Source organism: Nelumbo lutea, chromosome 7 (genome assembly GCF_056320005.1).
Source record: "Nelumbo lutea isolate HS-2025 chromosome 7, American lotus-T2T, whole genome shotgun sequence".
Taxonomy (NCBI): domain Eukaryota; kingdom Viridiplantae; phylum Streptophyta; class Magnoliopsida; order Proteales; family Nelumbonaceae; genus Nelumbo; species Nelumbo lutea.
Window position 1 is genome coordinate 32,359,022 of NC_142690.1, and position 13,505 is coordinate 32,372,526.

The window sequence follows — 13,505 nt, forward strand, 5'->3', positions numbered from 1 at the left end:
CAAGGACATTAATCCAAATAATAAAGATACATATGCAATAAAGCTTTATAGTTAAAAATCTGGCTTTTCTTACTTGAAATCCACATGGCAAGGTGACGATGGGTCAGGATAGAAGTCTAAAAGATGAATGCCATAATTAGAGGACACTCCAACTGCATAGATCTGCACCAGAAAGATTACAACCCCTCATTATATTTTATACTTAGCTTAAAAAAATAAAAGATTACAAGAATGCCCCAAGTAGGGTGGCTATTAAAGTAGCTGAACAGTCACAACTTAAAAAAACATAAGCTAATGGGCCTAAAGCCCAACAACTTCCTAACTTAACAACTTAAAATAAGAACAAAACAATTAGGTCCAATAATTAGAAATCAACCCAACTCAACACAGAATATGATGAGAGGGCCTAGGCGACACTTCCTTTCAAATCTCACTGCAAACTGAAGTTGTATGAGAGAGATATGATAAAATCTCTCTTTGGATTCGCAAAACAGAGAAAACTGATCTCTGGATAGATCAAAACAGTCCAGATTCAATCGGCAGCAATGTCACATTGATCAAAAAGAGGAGAAAACGACCAGAGAGCAACCTGCTCTGATACCATGTCGGCTCGAGAGAGAGAGAGAGAGAGAGAGAGAGCAGAGAGAAAGACAATTCCAGATCTGTTAGGGTTGATCAATTTGATCGAACCAACCTAGAAAAGATGTATTTATATTAAACTTATGTGAATGGACAAGATTGTCCTTACAAAGAGAATAAAAATGATTTGTACACTAAAGTACACGTCTATTATAGTACAAGAAAGAAAAAATATAGCACAGAACAGTAGAATTACAAAACTACCCTCAGTAGTTCTTCTACATGCTTGACCTCAGAATTGGGAGATGGAATCCTTTAGTCGGACCTATTAGAAATTTGGCTCCTTTAAACATGGTTTGGATTGTCGTTTTTGGGATTTCCCTGCACGCGTAGAGCTACCAAACCTCTAAGGCCGTGGGAGTCGCATGTGGAAGATTTGGGTTTGTTGATTCTAGAACACTTTCTTGAAGAACTTGTTTACTGCTCGCATCTTAATTGAAGTTGAAGAGATCCACCTTGTTCCTGCTTCATTGTCTCTTCGGTTTGTTGGAGAAATCTTCAATTTAGGATTCACCATAGAAGGGTCTTAGTCTTACCCAACAAGGTGGATTGAAAACATGGAAACATGGAGTGAGGAGGCCAAGAAGGTCTGGCAACGTTCCAGTGTTTGTGGAGGGAAGACGAACAGCCAGTTCAAAGGGAAAGGAGGCGAGGTTGAAGACGAGCATATTTTTGGAAATAAAATTAATATTAGTGTGTCTAGGGACTTGTACTTGGGCAGCAATCAGGATTAAGAATAATAATGAGAGGGAAGTCCCAAAAAAATCAAAAGTGGTGGGGATCGTGCGGTATTGAAAGGTGAGTTTATTTTTGGGATTATAGCTGATAAGGGAAACTTTTGGGCTCTAATATCAATAAAAGTAATATTTTTAATAAAATTTCAAAAATAAGTCAACTTTTTAAAAATAATATCAAATGAGGGCAAAAACACTGTTCATCTTCTTCCTCTTGCAAACTATTCATCAGCGCCACCGCCTCCGACAACGCCTCCGCTACCTCTGCCGCCTCCGCTCACCTTCGGCAACGTCTCCGCCCACCTCTGCCTTCGGAAACGTTGCCGGAGGTGGGTAGAGGCAGAGACGGCGGTGGCAGCGCCGGTGGATGCCAGCGCTGGCTCCAAAGTGTAGACAAAATTTCTGCCTTTTTAAGCCAAATTCTCTGCCTTAAAAAATCGGTGGCTCCAAAGTGTAGACAAGACTAGACGGTGCAGATGCCCTTAAAAAACCCCATTCTGAAGCCAAATTCTCCACCTTTTTCCGCTCTTCCCTCTCTGTTCCTCTCCTCTTGAAATAACATTGCAGACACCATTTGTCGTGTGACGACAAAGCAAGCGATTCAGGCTCATCAGTGTATAGTAGAAACATGGGGTCTCACTGTTTGCAGTAGCCGTACTTCCATGGATCCTAAGAAGGAATAAAGAAAATAATTGATATGAGGGAGATTTCATGGGGTGTACAGAGAACGGGATGGAGTGGAACAGCGAGGGACAGTTGTCGGTTTCCGTTGAGGGTCATTGTCATGGGTCCGTTAACAGCTTGTAAGCCCTACAACAATGTTGCCTGAGGCGGAGGCGGAGGTAGGCGACATTGGGCAAAGGTGGAGGTGGAGGTGGGCGGAGGCATTGCCGGAGGCAGCGGAGGGTGGCGGCATTGATGAATGATTTGCAAGAGGAAGAAGATGAGCAGTGTTTTTGCCCTTATTTGATATTATTTTTAAAAAGTTAACCTATTTTTGAGATTTTATTAAAAGTATTACTTTTATCGATATTAGGACCCAAAAGTTGCCTTTATCAGTTATAATCCCTTTATTTTTAGGGGCTTTTATGATTCAGTCCACCCCTAGGTGGAGCTAGGATTTCCTAGGGGTGGACTGAATCCTGCCCGTGGATTTCCTAGGAGGGGGCTGCAAAAAAAATTTGTGAGGGGGATTGCAGTCCAAAAATCCCTTATTTTTATGAACTTAAGTGGGGCAGAGATAATGAGTTTATTTTTATGAAAAGACAATGGTGTCAGGGGAGAGAGGAGAGTTTGGGGGTCCACATGGAAGGAGAAACTAAAGAGGGTAGGGGATAGGGGAGTCAAAAGAGAGTGGGAGGGACTATCAGAATTTAGAAGACGAAGAGGTGTCTCAGGGAGGAAAGAAGTTAAGGAAGAATGGGGTTCAAGTTTCAAAAGACAGTGCAGTCAAGAAAGCTGGGGTAACTTTGAAGACATCTCATTTCAAGCTGGGGGTTTTGAAATAGAGAAATTTTAAACAGAGCCAAAGAGCTGGGTGTGTGTTTCAGTCTGAAGATCTGCGGAAATGGATTGTGCATAAGAACAGGGAGGAGACAGATCAAAGTGGAAGCACAGCTGAAGGGTCTGATCCAGGGAATCACTGCAGGGGAAGGGGGGATTGAGAAGTGGAGTTCTGGTCATCAAGCAGGTATTGTTCTGTGTTTTGGTGATTTTGAAGTCGAGCTTCCTTCCTCTTCTTCCTTCTTGTCACATCAAAGAAGTATGGAAAAGGAGAACAGAGGGGTAGTTTGATCAGAAATTCAGTCGGAGGGAAGGGAGGTGGTTTCTGGGGAAGCGGTGAAGGGACCAGTTAGGGGGGAAGGGGAGGACAAGGCAGAAGTTATAAGCAAGGATGAGAGGAAGGGATTGATGTCAAGAGACACTGTGCTGAGGGTGAGAAAGAGGCTATGGACAAGGGTGACAATTCTGGTTCGGTTTTATAACGCAAGGAGTTCCAAAAGGCAGAAATCATAGTCGGCAGGATTGGAGTCCATTTAGGTCGGAGAAGATGTGTTCATAAGGAGGGAGACTTTGAATCTTCAGAAGGGTTGAAGAAAGTTAAAGAGGCAAATAAGACTCACTTTGTCCATGTGTCAAAGGTTTTTTCAAGGCCAAAAGATGGATTGATTGGGGCAGGACCCTCCAATAAATATAAAAGAGTTTACAAGAGAAGGAAATTAAAAGTTCTGGAATGAAGTAGGGTGATGAAAGGAGGGAGGAGGAGCTTCAAGCTGCAGGAGAGGAGGTTACGGCGACCTTGATAAGGGATGATCTAGAGATCAGGACTAGGATTGGGGATGAGGAGGAGGAAGGATGCCAAGCGGATGAGAGTAGTTTAGTTTTGTCTCAACAAGCTGATAAAATTGAGGGGAAAAAGTGGAGCTTAAGAGTTTGGTGGACAGGGAAGTTAGAATTGGCAAGAGTTTAGGGCTTTTCTTTTGGGGAGGTGAAAGTTTGCTAGAAGAGCTTTCGAAATATTTGAAAAAGGGAGAAAGGAAGATGTCTTTGATCCATGATGGTAGCCATGATGCCTTTCTCAAGTATGAGCAATTGATTGATGTCTTTGATCCATCCCTAGCCCCCACAAAGTCATAAAAGTAACCAGTTAGTTGTAGAGAGCAGACAATATATTGCAGTTAAACTATCAATTCATGTGAAAAGTTGTTCAATTTCACTTACAGCCAAGCAGGGGGTGGGCAATGCATATGTGTAACTTGAAAACTATTTGTATCCAAAATACCTGACCTATGCAAGTGATGAAGAGAACAAAAGAAGCGAATTAAATTCCAGTTATATGTTTTCATGAAAGCACATTATCTCATATTTGGATTCCATTTGATTTATGGTACTATCTAGGATTAGAAAAACAACTACAACTAAGATGTTATTAAAACATGGTAACTGTATGTTAACATCATGCCTAATACATATCCAGACAGTAAAAGAACTGATTCTAATCAGTCTAAATGGATGGTTGCAATGAGCAAGGATTTGATGTTTTATATTTGCAATCCAACTTGAATATGGTTGATGAGGAGACAGTGAACTTGCCAAAATTTGCACTTGTAGTTTTTGTGAGAAATTAAAATGAACTTGAAGTCAGTATTGCATATTTGCAGACAAGTTCTGAAAAAAAAAATAGTTATCAAACATAAGTTCACAATGCCCAAAAATTTGTTATAAAGTATTCACATGCTTTCAGTCACAAACCATAGATTTGGAGAAGGTTAAGCTGATCTAGGCTGGATAAAGACAGAATCACAGATATTTGGCATTGGCAACAGAAAGACAACAAATGACATTCTGAAGAGTTCTGAACTTTTGGTCATGAGAAAACAATCATAACGAATGGGTGCTGAACAGGAACTTGGGATGTACAATAAACCATAACGAATATTAAAAAAAAAAAAAAAAACAGAATAACGAAAAACAATGAAAACTAGTACCTTCAAAGACTTGATCTTCTCTAACATCATCTATATTTTTAAAGATGTTAATGGAGGGTGATGTGCCTGGATTGAAGAAAGGAAAAATCAAACAACAAATATGATGAATAGATTGTACAGTCAGGGGTTATTTGGTAATGGCTGAAATCGCTGAACTGAATGACTTGTTGATTTGACTTTAGTAGATAAAATAATTAAAAAATAAAACAGTCAAGTATATAGTAAGCAGTCCAACTTCAGATTCAGCCATTAAGGATATCACATCTTCCTAAATAATTTGTTCACTAAAAAACAAATCAATATTCCATTCAGTTCAGCCACTTCAGTTGTTATCTAACAGTAGAGATCACTAATTGCAGATTTAGTCGAGTTTCTTGTGAAGGAAAGAGGGGGAAGATGAAGATTTCAGCAGTAGAGAAGAAAGGAGAAGAAGAAGAGAGTAGGAAGTCAACCAGGATTGTGAAAAAAATCACCCTAGCAGCCCCCCTCTCATTATATTTATACTTAACTTAAAAAGATGAGATATTACAAGGATGCCCTTAGTAGGGCAGCTACTAAAAACTGAACAGTCACAACTTAAAAAACATAAACTAATGGGCCTAAAGCCCAACAACTTCCTAACTAAATAAAAACAAACCGGACCAACTCAACACTAACAACTGCTTATACTAGATTCAAATCAGTGGTGTATGAATATCACAAAGAAAAATCTTACAGCTTGAATATGGGATATGAAAAGATATTGTCTATATATTAACAAGAGGAACTTTTTATATTGTATATGGGATATGAAAAGATATTGTCTATATTTTCCTAAATTTCCAAGTCACTGATCCAAAATCAAAATGCCTATTTGTCATATATAAACCCCATGGGACTTGTGTTTTTGTTTTTTTTTCATCTCTACTCTTTTAGCATAGAAAACAGGTCATTCAAATAGAGGTATGAGAATCTCCCTTATTGTGTGTGTGGTAGTGGATGTGCATTCAAGTATCTTTTGGTTTCTAGTAATGTTAGGGTCAATTCAGATCAACTGAATTACTGCATATTTGCATGATGTAAGATAGATAGGAGAAAAACCATAAAATTCTTTACAAATATAGACTAGTAAGAGGTTCCATAAATGAGAATGTGCAACAAATTAACATTTGGGTGTACAATAGGGATCCACATATAAGGAGTAATGATATGAAGTTTTGGTTAGTGATCTAAGAAAATCATTATGTATGGGGCTTCCTTTGATATATTATTATTTAGTCCTCTATTCTATGCAAGATGGCTTGACTATAGAGAGTGGACCCCTTGGGGTTACAGAGGGGCACCTGTAATAACAAACTTCTTTGTCATATTTACATGTCTCCTATCCTGATTATTTATATATACCCACTTCAACTTGAGAAAAAAAGGGTTTGGCTCTCAGGAAGGTGGCTGACCATAATTCTCTTCTTCCAGTTATTAGTCTTCTCCTACCTATAACTCAAGTCATTCCCCAAAAATGTTACTAAAACTAGAATATTTTAAACACCCAGCACACACCCACACAATGGACTAAGATTTGTGAGCCAAGTTCATGGAAGACAACCTATTACACCAATGAGGAGCAATTAAATGTAAGTTAAAAGTTATAGAAGAACTAGAGGAAGGACCAAAAAGGATATGAGTTGATATAGTAGCGAAAATTTTGAGGACTCACAATTTGACAGATGATATGGACCCTACTAGGAAGAATGCCCAAGTAGGATGTGCATAGCTAATCTCATGTAGTAAGGATCAGGCTATTTTTGGTTCAGTTGAGTTTACAAATGTTATGTCCATCTCCAAGCAAGAAGATGCAGTGTGATCTTACAACATCTAGAGTTGCTCCTTTTATTTTTCTTTAAATAAGAGTGAATTCATGCCTATGCTTTTCTATTTATGTAAATCATATCAAATGTTGGAAATTAGAACAATTCAATCTCACTCTACATCTTCAGATTTGGATTAACTGTCCATAAAAAGTACTTCAAAAAGCATAGGCAGAGTATCCAGAAAACATAACTGCCCTATATACAATTATTTCCATCTTTTGATTGCCAAAACAAATGGTACATGAAAGAGAAAATAAAAAAGAAATTCATATTTTATAGAAAATGGTAATGTTTAACCCTTTTTACCTCTTTATTACTTTGAAAAGCAACAGATGTTCTTCCTCCACGAAGATCCCAAGCATAGATGATCCCATGTTTACCAGATCCAAAGACAATCTATTAGAAAGCAAAGAAACAAGCTTCTTTGAAAAGCTCAAGCAGGAGTTCACAAAAATGGAAACAAAAATGGTTACATCCTTGTGATCATTATGTATCCTCCAAATTTAAGGAATGGCCTAATATGCTGCTTTGCACATTCCCAAATACCAAATAAACAAGTATATCATAGATTGAGGACTAGAAGCAGAAGATATTCAATCATAAGAACACTAATGAAAAAATGAGAATCATGCCAACAAAGTCAGACAAGCAACAAAATAATTAAATTAATTCAGAAGAACTGAAGGATATACAGTTGGGATAAGGCACAGATGATGATGATGAAAACTGAAGGATGCATTTAATTATTTTAATTATTTTAATTATTTATTAGGTTATCTTTTGTCTTAAAATTGAACGAAAGACTTAAATTAAGTTGACGAACCTAAGAGCTAGAATTCCTTTTTATTTGGTTTGAGTAGCCTTTTTTACCTTTTTTTTTTTGCATAATCATGAAACTGTTTAAGGTGTAGTTAAATTAGTTATTGCAGAAGGATATGGTCAATTAATTGGACTAGCCTTGATTTTTTTTTCATGTCCTATTTTCTCCCTACTCCCTTTCTGCATCAGAAATAAAAAATCAAATAAATTAGTTGAGACGTGACATACTCATCCAAGCCCAACCCAACTTTTACCGATTCCTCCTCAGACTAGGAAGGGCATTCCCTGAGGCATTGCTTTGAAGCAAGCTACTGAGCCATCTACAAGCAGATTGATGATAACAGAAATATGATCAAGTTAAAACATTTACCAAAAGCTTCACACACAATAGAATAGGGTATTTTCTATCTAATGTCCATGGAATAAATGAAGTTGATGACTAAAGAGTAGGGGTGATCATTTCTAGCCTGGCCTGGCCCAGAAACTTCTGGGTCTGGGTTTGGGTCGGGACCTAATACTTTAGACCTGATCCACAATACATGTACCATATTGTAAGGCCTATTTAATTGTTACTTTATAGTTGTTGTTAGTAGGTTGTCCTCTTAAGATACTGTCAGTTAGTTATTTTTCCTTCTTTTTTATTAGTTTGTCTCTAGGGTGTGCCGCCAGGGGCATACTTGTAATTTCTATTCTTTTTATTAAGTTAATATAAATAGTGAACTGGCGGCCGCCAGAGATGTCAGTTCTTTTTCTCTCAATCGTATCTTCCTCTCCTTCTCTTTCTCTCTCTCTCTCTCTCTCTCTCTCTCTCGTCTCCTACTCTGCATGAATGATTACATGATATCAGAGCAAGTTTTTGGGCTATAAAAGAATTTCGGTCTCTCCTATTTTGAACTTGCTCCACATCTCTTTTCCTCCTTTAAATTCTTGGACGTGGAAGACAGAGAAACCCTAGCAGACTACTGGCGACACCTCCTTTGGGTTCTTCCTTGGTCGTAATATCAAGGAAACCCTAGTCGAAGAAGGGCGATGCAGATAGAGACTCCCTTCTCTATTCGATGCTGTGAAGTCAATTTCTGGTTGGCACCTTCGTACAGGTGCTGGACGGGGTATGTGTTCTTGTTTTTTGTGTTTTGGCCAATGTTGTGAAGGCCTTATTCCTTGGTTCTATACATTCGTTTGGATGTTGGTTTGTTAGACTGTATGGGCTGTAGTCGGACTGATAGTAATGTCTACCTTGGCTGTGTTGGACTGATTACCGGGCTGGTTTAATGACTAAACCATCATAGAATTGATTTCAGCAGTTTTTTGTTTTCTTTTCCACATCCCAGAAGTAAGTTTCTTGAGGGGTGGTATTCTATTTGTGGCTGTTGTGTAGTTGTGTGGGATTTGGACTGTTTTCAGCAGCTCTATGGCAAATTATGAATCAACTTCACCGGGGGTTACACCGACCCGCAACACAGCTGGTATGGGAGGTGAAAACATGATGTTTCCCATGCCCATTACCCCCTTAAATGGTCTAAACTACCTGGAGTGGGCTAAAAGTGTAAAACTTTATGTAACGGCAAGGGGAAAAGCTGGTTACATAAACGGAAGGGTGAAAGAACCCAAGAGTGAGACAGCTGAACATGATAGGTGGGACCAAGAAAACAGTATGGTGATGTCTTGGCTCCTTGCAGCCATGGAACCTGATGTGAAGAAGAACTTTATGTGGGCAGACACCGCTAGTGAGATCTGGGAACATGCCAAAACTACCTATTCTGAGCAAAGGCATTATGCCAAAGCTTACCAGTTACAAGCTGAATCCTCAACCTGTAAACAAGGAAATCGTAGTTTGTCTTCCTATTATTCTGCCCTTACTTCCATATGGAAAGAATTGGATCATTATCAGGCTATAGAGTGGAAACATGATGACGATGCTAAGGCCTATAGGAAGCTGGTTTCTCAGCAGCGTGTGTTTGCCTTCTTGTTGGGACTGAACCCTGCCTATGAACCTTTGAGAGTTCAGATCCTAGGAAGCAAAGAGTTGTCGTTGGTTCACGAGGTATACTCCCTTGTTCAATCGGAAGAAAGTAGGTGAAGTGTGATGGTTACAGCTGAGGGGGGGCAACAAGTTGCTTTGGCTGTGATGAATAATAACAACATGGGAAAGAAAAGTGACACCAAGAAGACTGATGATAAAGACAAGTTGTTTTGTACCCACTGTCAGCATTCACGGCATACACGTGACACATGTTGGGACATTCACGGGAAACCCAAAAGAACCAAGAATAGGATAAAGGTCATGGTCAGAAGAAGATGAACACAACACATGTGGCAACCCAAGATACTCAGGTTGCCGATACTACCCAAGACCACCTTAATAATTCTAACCCCAAGGAAGATATAATGAACTCCTTCAAAGAACACCTGGAGTCTTATGGTAGGGCTTTGCGACAAATGAATAGCTCAGTCACTGGTATTCCCTCTACTTCATTTGCATCTACATCAGGTAATACGGCTTCTGCATTCCATGTCACTCCCACGGGTTCCCCTTGGATCATTGACTCAGGGGCCTCCAACCACATGACCGGTAAGCTGAACTTGTTTCAGACTTGTAGCCTTTTGTCAGGAAGGGATAAAGTGAGACTTGTAGATGCCTCATTTTCCTCCATTGCAGGCCAAGGATCAATATCTCTTCCCCATGGCCTTAACCTGAATTGTGTATTGCATGTCCCTCAACTTCCTATAAATTTGCTTTCAATTAGTAGTATCACGAGCTCTTTAAACTGTAGTGTAACCTTTTTTCCTGGCTCATGTGTTTTTCAGGACCTAACTTCTGGGAGGACGATTGGTAGAGAGAGCCTAGTGGATGGTCTCTACATTCTCGACAGCAAAGCTGGTCTCTCGGTGTCATCCTCATAGTCACGTAGTCAGTCAAATAAGAGACAATTTTTTTTGTGGCATAGTCGATTGGGTCATGTTTCTTTTGAAATAGTAAAGTCTTTGTTTCCGGTTTTATTTAAGTCATGTTCAGTGTCAGAGTTCCAGTGTCAAACATGTCAGTTGAGCAAACAATGTAGAACAACTTTTCACTCAAATAATAAAAGATCAAGTGTTCCTTTTCATATTGTGTATTCTGATGTGTGGGGGCCTACTAATGTAATCACTGAGGGCGGATATAAGTACTTTATCACATTGATCGATGACTACTCTCGCTATATATGGGTATTCCCTATGTGTAGTAGAGACAAAGTTCCAAAGATTGTGAAAGACTTCTAGAGGATGGTATTTACGCAGTTCCATGTTGAAATACAGATCTTCCAATCCGACAATGCAAAAGAATACTTCCATAGTGAGCTCAATGAGTTCTGTCTCCCACGGATCTATTCATAGGAGCTCATGCGCCAGAACACCACAACAAAATGGTGTTGCAGAAAGAAAAAAGACACCTCATTGAGGTAGCTCGCGGGATGATGTTACACATGAATGTTCCAAAAAGGTTTTGAATGGATGCTATACTTGCAGCTGCTTATGTCATCAATCGCATGCCCTCCAAAGTGCTGAACTACATGGCCCCTCATCAGTTGTTGTTCCCTCAGTCCCCTTTATTCTCCATTCCCATGAGAGTTTTTGGTTGTCGTTCCTTTGTCCATGATTTGTCTCCGTTTCGAGGTAAGTTAGACCCTTGGTCCATTCCTTGTATCTTTCTGGGGTATCTCTCCTCTCAAAAAGGATATTGATGCTTTGATCCCGTTAGTCATAAGTTTTTTGTGTCTATGGATGTGTCATTCTTTGAGTCTGAGTCATTCTTCCCTGCTTCTCCTCAGGGGGAGAGTAGTAGTGTGGAAGAGGAGAAGCAGGTTCAGGTCCGCAAAGTCTCCCTTCCTTCTATTCCAGACCTTGCTCCCTTTCGTGTCTTCCAACGTACACGTCGTAGAGATCAGCAATGTGATAGAGATGTGGAGCAGCCAAACATTGAGCAACCAACACCGTTAGACTCCTAGGAGGTAAGTCCAATCCCTGTTGCACCTTTTGATACCCCCCCTACTCCTACTGTGGATGACCTTGACATTCCTATTGCTCAACGAAAGGGAGTCAGGTCATGCACTACCAGACACCCCATTACCCATTTTGGCTCCTATGATCACCTTTCCCCCTCATACCAAGCCCTTCTATCTGCACTTGCTTGCATCCCTGTTCCCAGAAACGTTGTAGAAGCCTTAAAATGCCCTGAATGGACAGATGATATGAAGGAGGAGATTAATGCTTTTCACAAAAATCAAACTTGGGAATTGGTGGATCTTCCAAAGGGGAAAGACCCCGTGGGGTGTAAGTGGGTGTTTACTGTTAAACACATGGCAGACAGAACAATTGAAAGGTACAAAGCAAGATTAGTAGCCAAAGAGTACACTCAAGTGTACGGGGTTCACTATGATGAGACTTTTGCTCCAGTAGCTAAGATGAAATCAATTATGGTTCTCCTGTCATTAGCTGCTAATCTTGACTGGGAATTGCATCAACTGGACATAAAGAATGTTTTTTTGAATGGTGACTTAGAGGAGGAAGTATACATGGTTTAACCCCTGGATTTTGTGCCAAGGGAAGTGAAAATAAGGTGTGCAAACTGTGAAAGTCTCTTTATGGTTTAAAACAGTAGAAGTTCAGGACTGTTATCAGTCTTGAACCCTAATGGATCTCAGGATCGAAGATAAGAAGAAAAGAAAGAAGAAAGAAGAGAGAAGAGGAAGAGGGAGGAGAAGCAGTAGAACACAAGGGTTGAAAGGAGGAGCAGAAGCTTAATGCTCTGCCGCCGCCACTTTAATTAATATTTATAGGTTATGCTCATTACATGGAAAGGACAGATCTGCCCTTAGTCTTTACATAACAAATAGAGCAAAACAAAGACTGAAATAAATAACTGAAACAACTAAATGACCAATAGCTAACCCTAGGCAGACTAGAACATCTTCTACCCTACGAACACAGTGGGACCGTAGCTGTGGGGCCCACATCAGTGTTCTCTACACTCCCCCTCAAGTTGAGAATAAATGTTTATCATTCCCAACTTGGATAGATCTATCTCTAGCTTCTTCCGTGATATAGCTTTAGTGAGGATATCTGCCAGTTGCATATTGGAGGTGATGTATGGGAGACACACTTCTTGTGATGAGACCCTCTCTCGTACAAAGTGTCGATCAACTTCAATATGTTTAGTCCTGTCATGCTGCACTGGGTTGTGTGCTGTATTAATAGCCGCTTGATTATCACAATATAGCATCAGGGGCTTCTCATACTCAATACCCAACTCCTCAAGTAGTGATCTCAGCCAAAGAATTTTAGCCACTCCATTAGCCATTGACCTGTACTCAGCTTTAGCACTGGATCGAGAGACAACACTCTGTTTCTTACTCCACCAAGAAACCAGGTTACCTCCCACAAGAGCACAATATCCAAAGGTAGACCTTCTGTCATCAGCATTCCCAGCCCAATCGGCATCCGTATAGACTTCCACCTTCATGTGGTCATTGTTCTTGAATAATATACCTCTACCCGGGCATCTCTTCAAGTATGCTAGTATTCTTTCTGCTGCTAGAAGGTGCGTGGTTCTAGGAGAATGCATGTACTGACTGATAACACTAACGGCATAACTGATGTTTGGTCGGGTAAGGCATAGATATAGGAGCTTTCCCACTAACCGCTGGAACATAACTTTGTCTTCAAGCAGCTCCCCACTCTCTGCACTAATCCTGTGGTTCTGTTCAATGGGTGTATCTGCAGGTTTGACACCTAGCTTTCTAGTTTCAACCAAGAGATCTAACACATATTTCCTCTGAGAGACAAAGATCCCCTGCTTAGATCTAGCAACCTCAATACCCAAAAAATACCGTAGTGTACCCAGATCTTTCACCTCAAACTCTTGATGGAGCTGTTTGAGGGACTCAATCTCATGGTTCTCATTTCCTGTCACCACAATATCATCAACATAAATTGCAAGT

The 13,505-nt window shown here is 40.0% G+C and overlaps 1 long non-coding RNA gene across 3 annotated transcripts in view; it reads right to left on the reverse strand.

The window, feature by feature from the left end:
* Window positions 1-13,505, reverse strand: part of LOC148846005 (uncharacterized) — a 45,073-nt gene that overhangs the window by 3,435 nt on the left and 28,133 nt on the right. For all 3 annotated transcript variants that reach the window (XR_016101905.1, XR_016101904.1, XR_016101906.1), the window contains 3 exons: window positions 7,015-7,104; window positions 4,095-4,160; window positions 74-162 (listed from right to left, as the gene is read on the reverse strand). This is a non-coding gene — a long non-coding RNA (uncharacterized LOC148846005). The remainder of the gene's footprint in view (window positions 1-73; window positions 163-4,094; window positions 4,161-7,014; window positions 7,105-13,505) is intronic.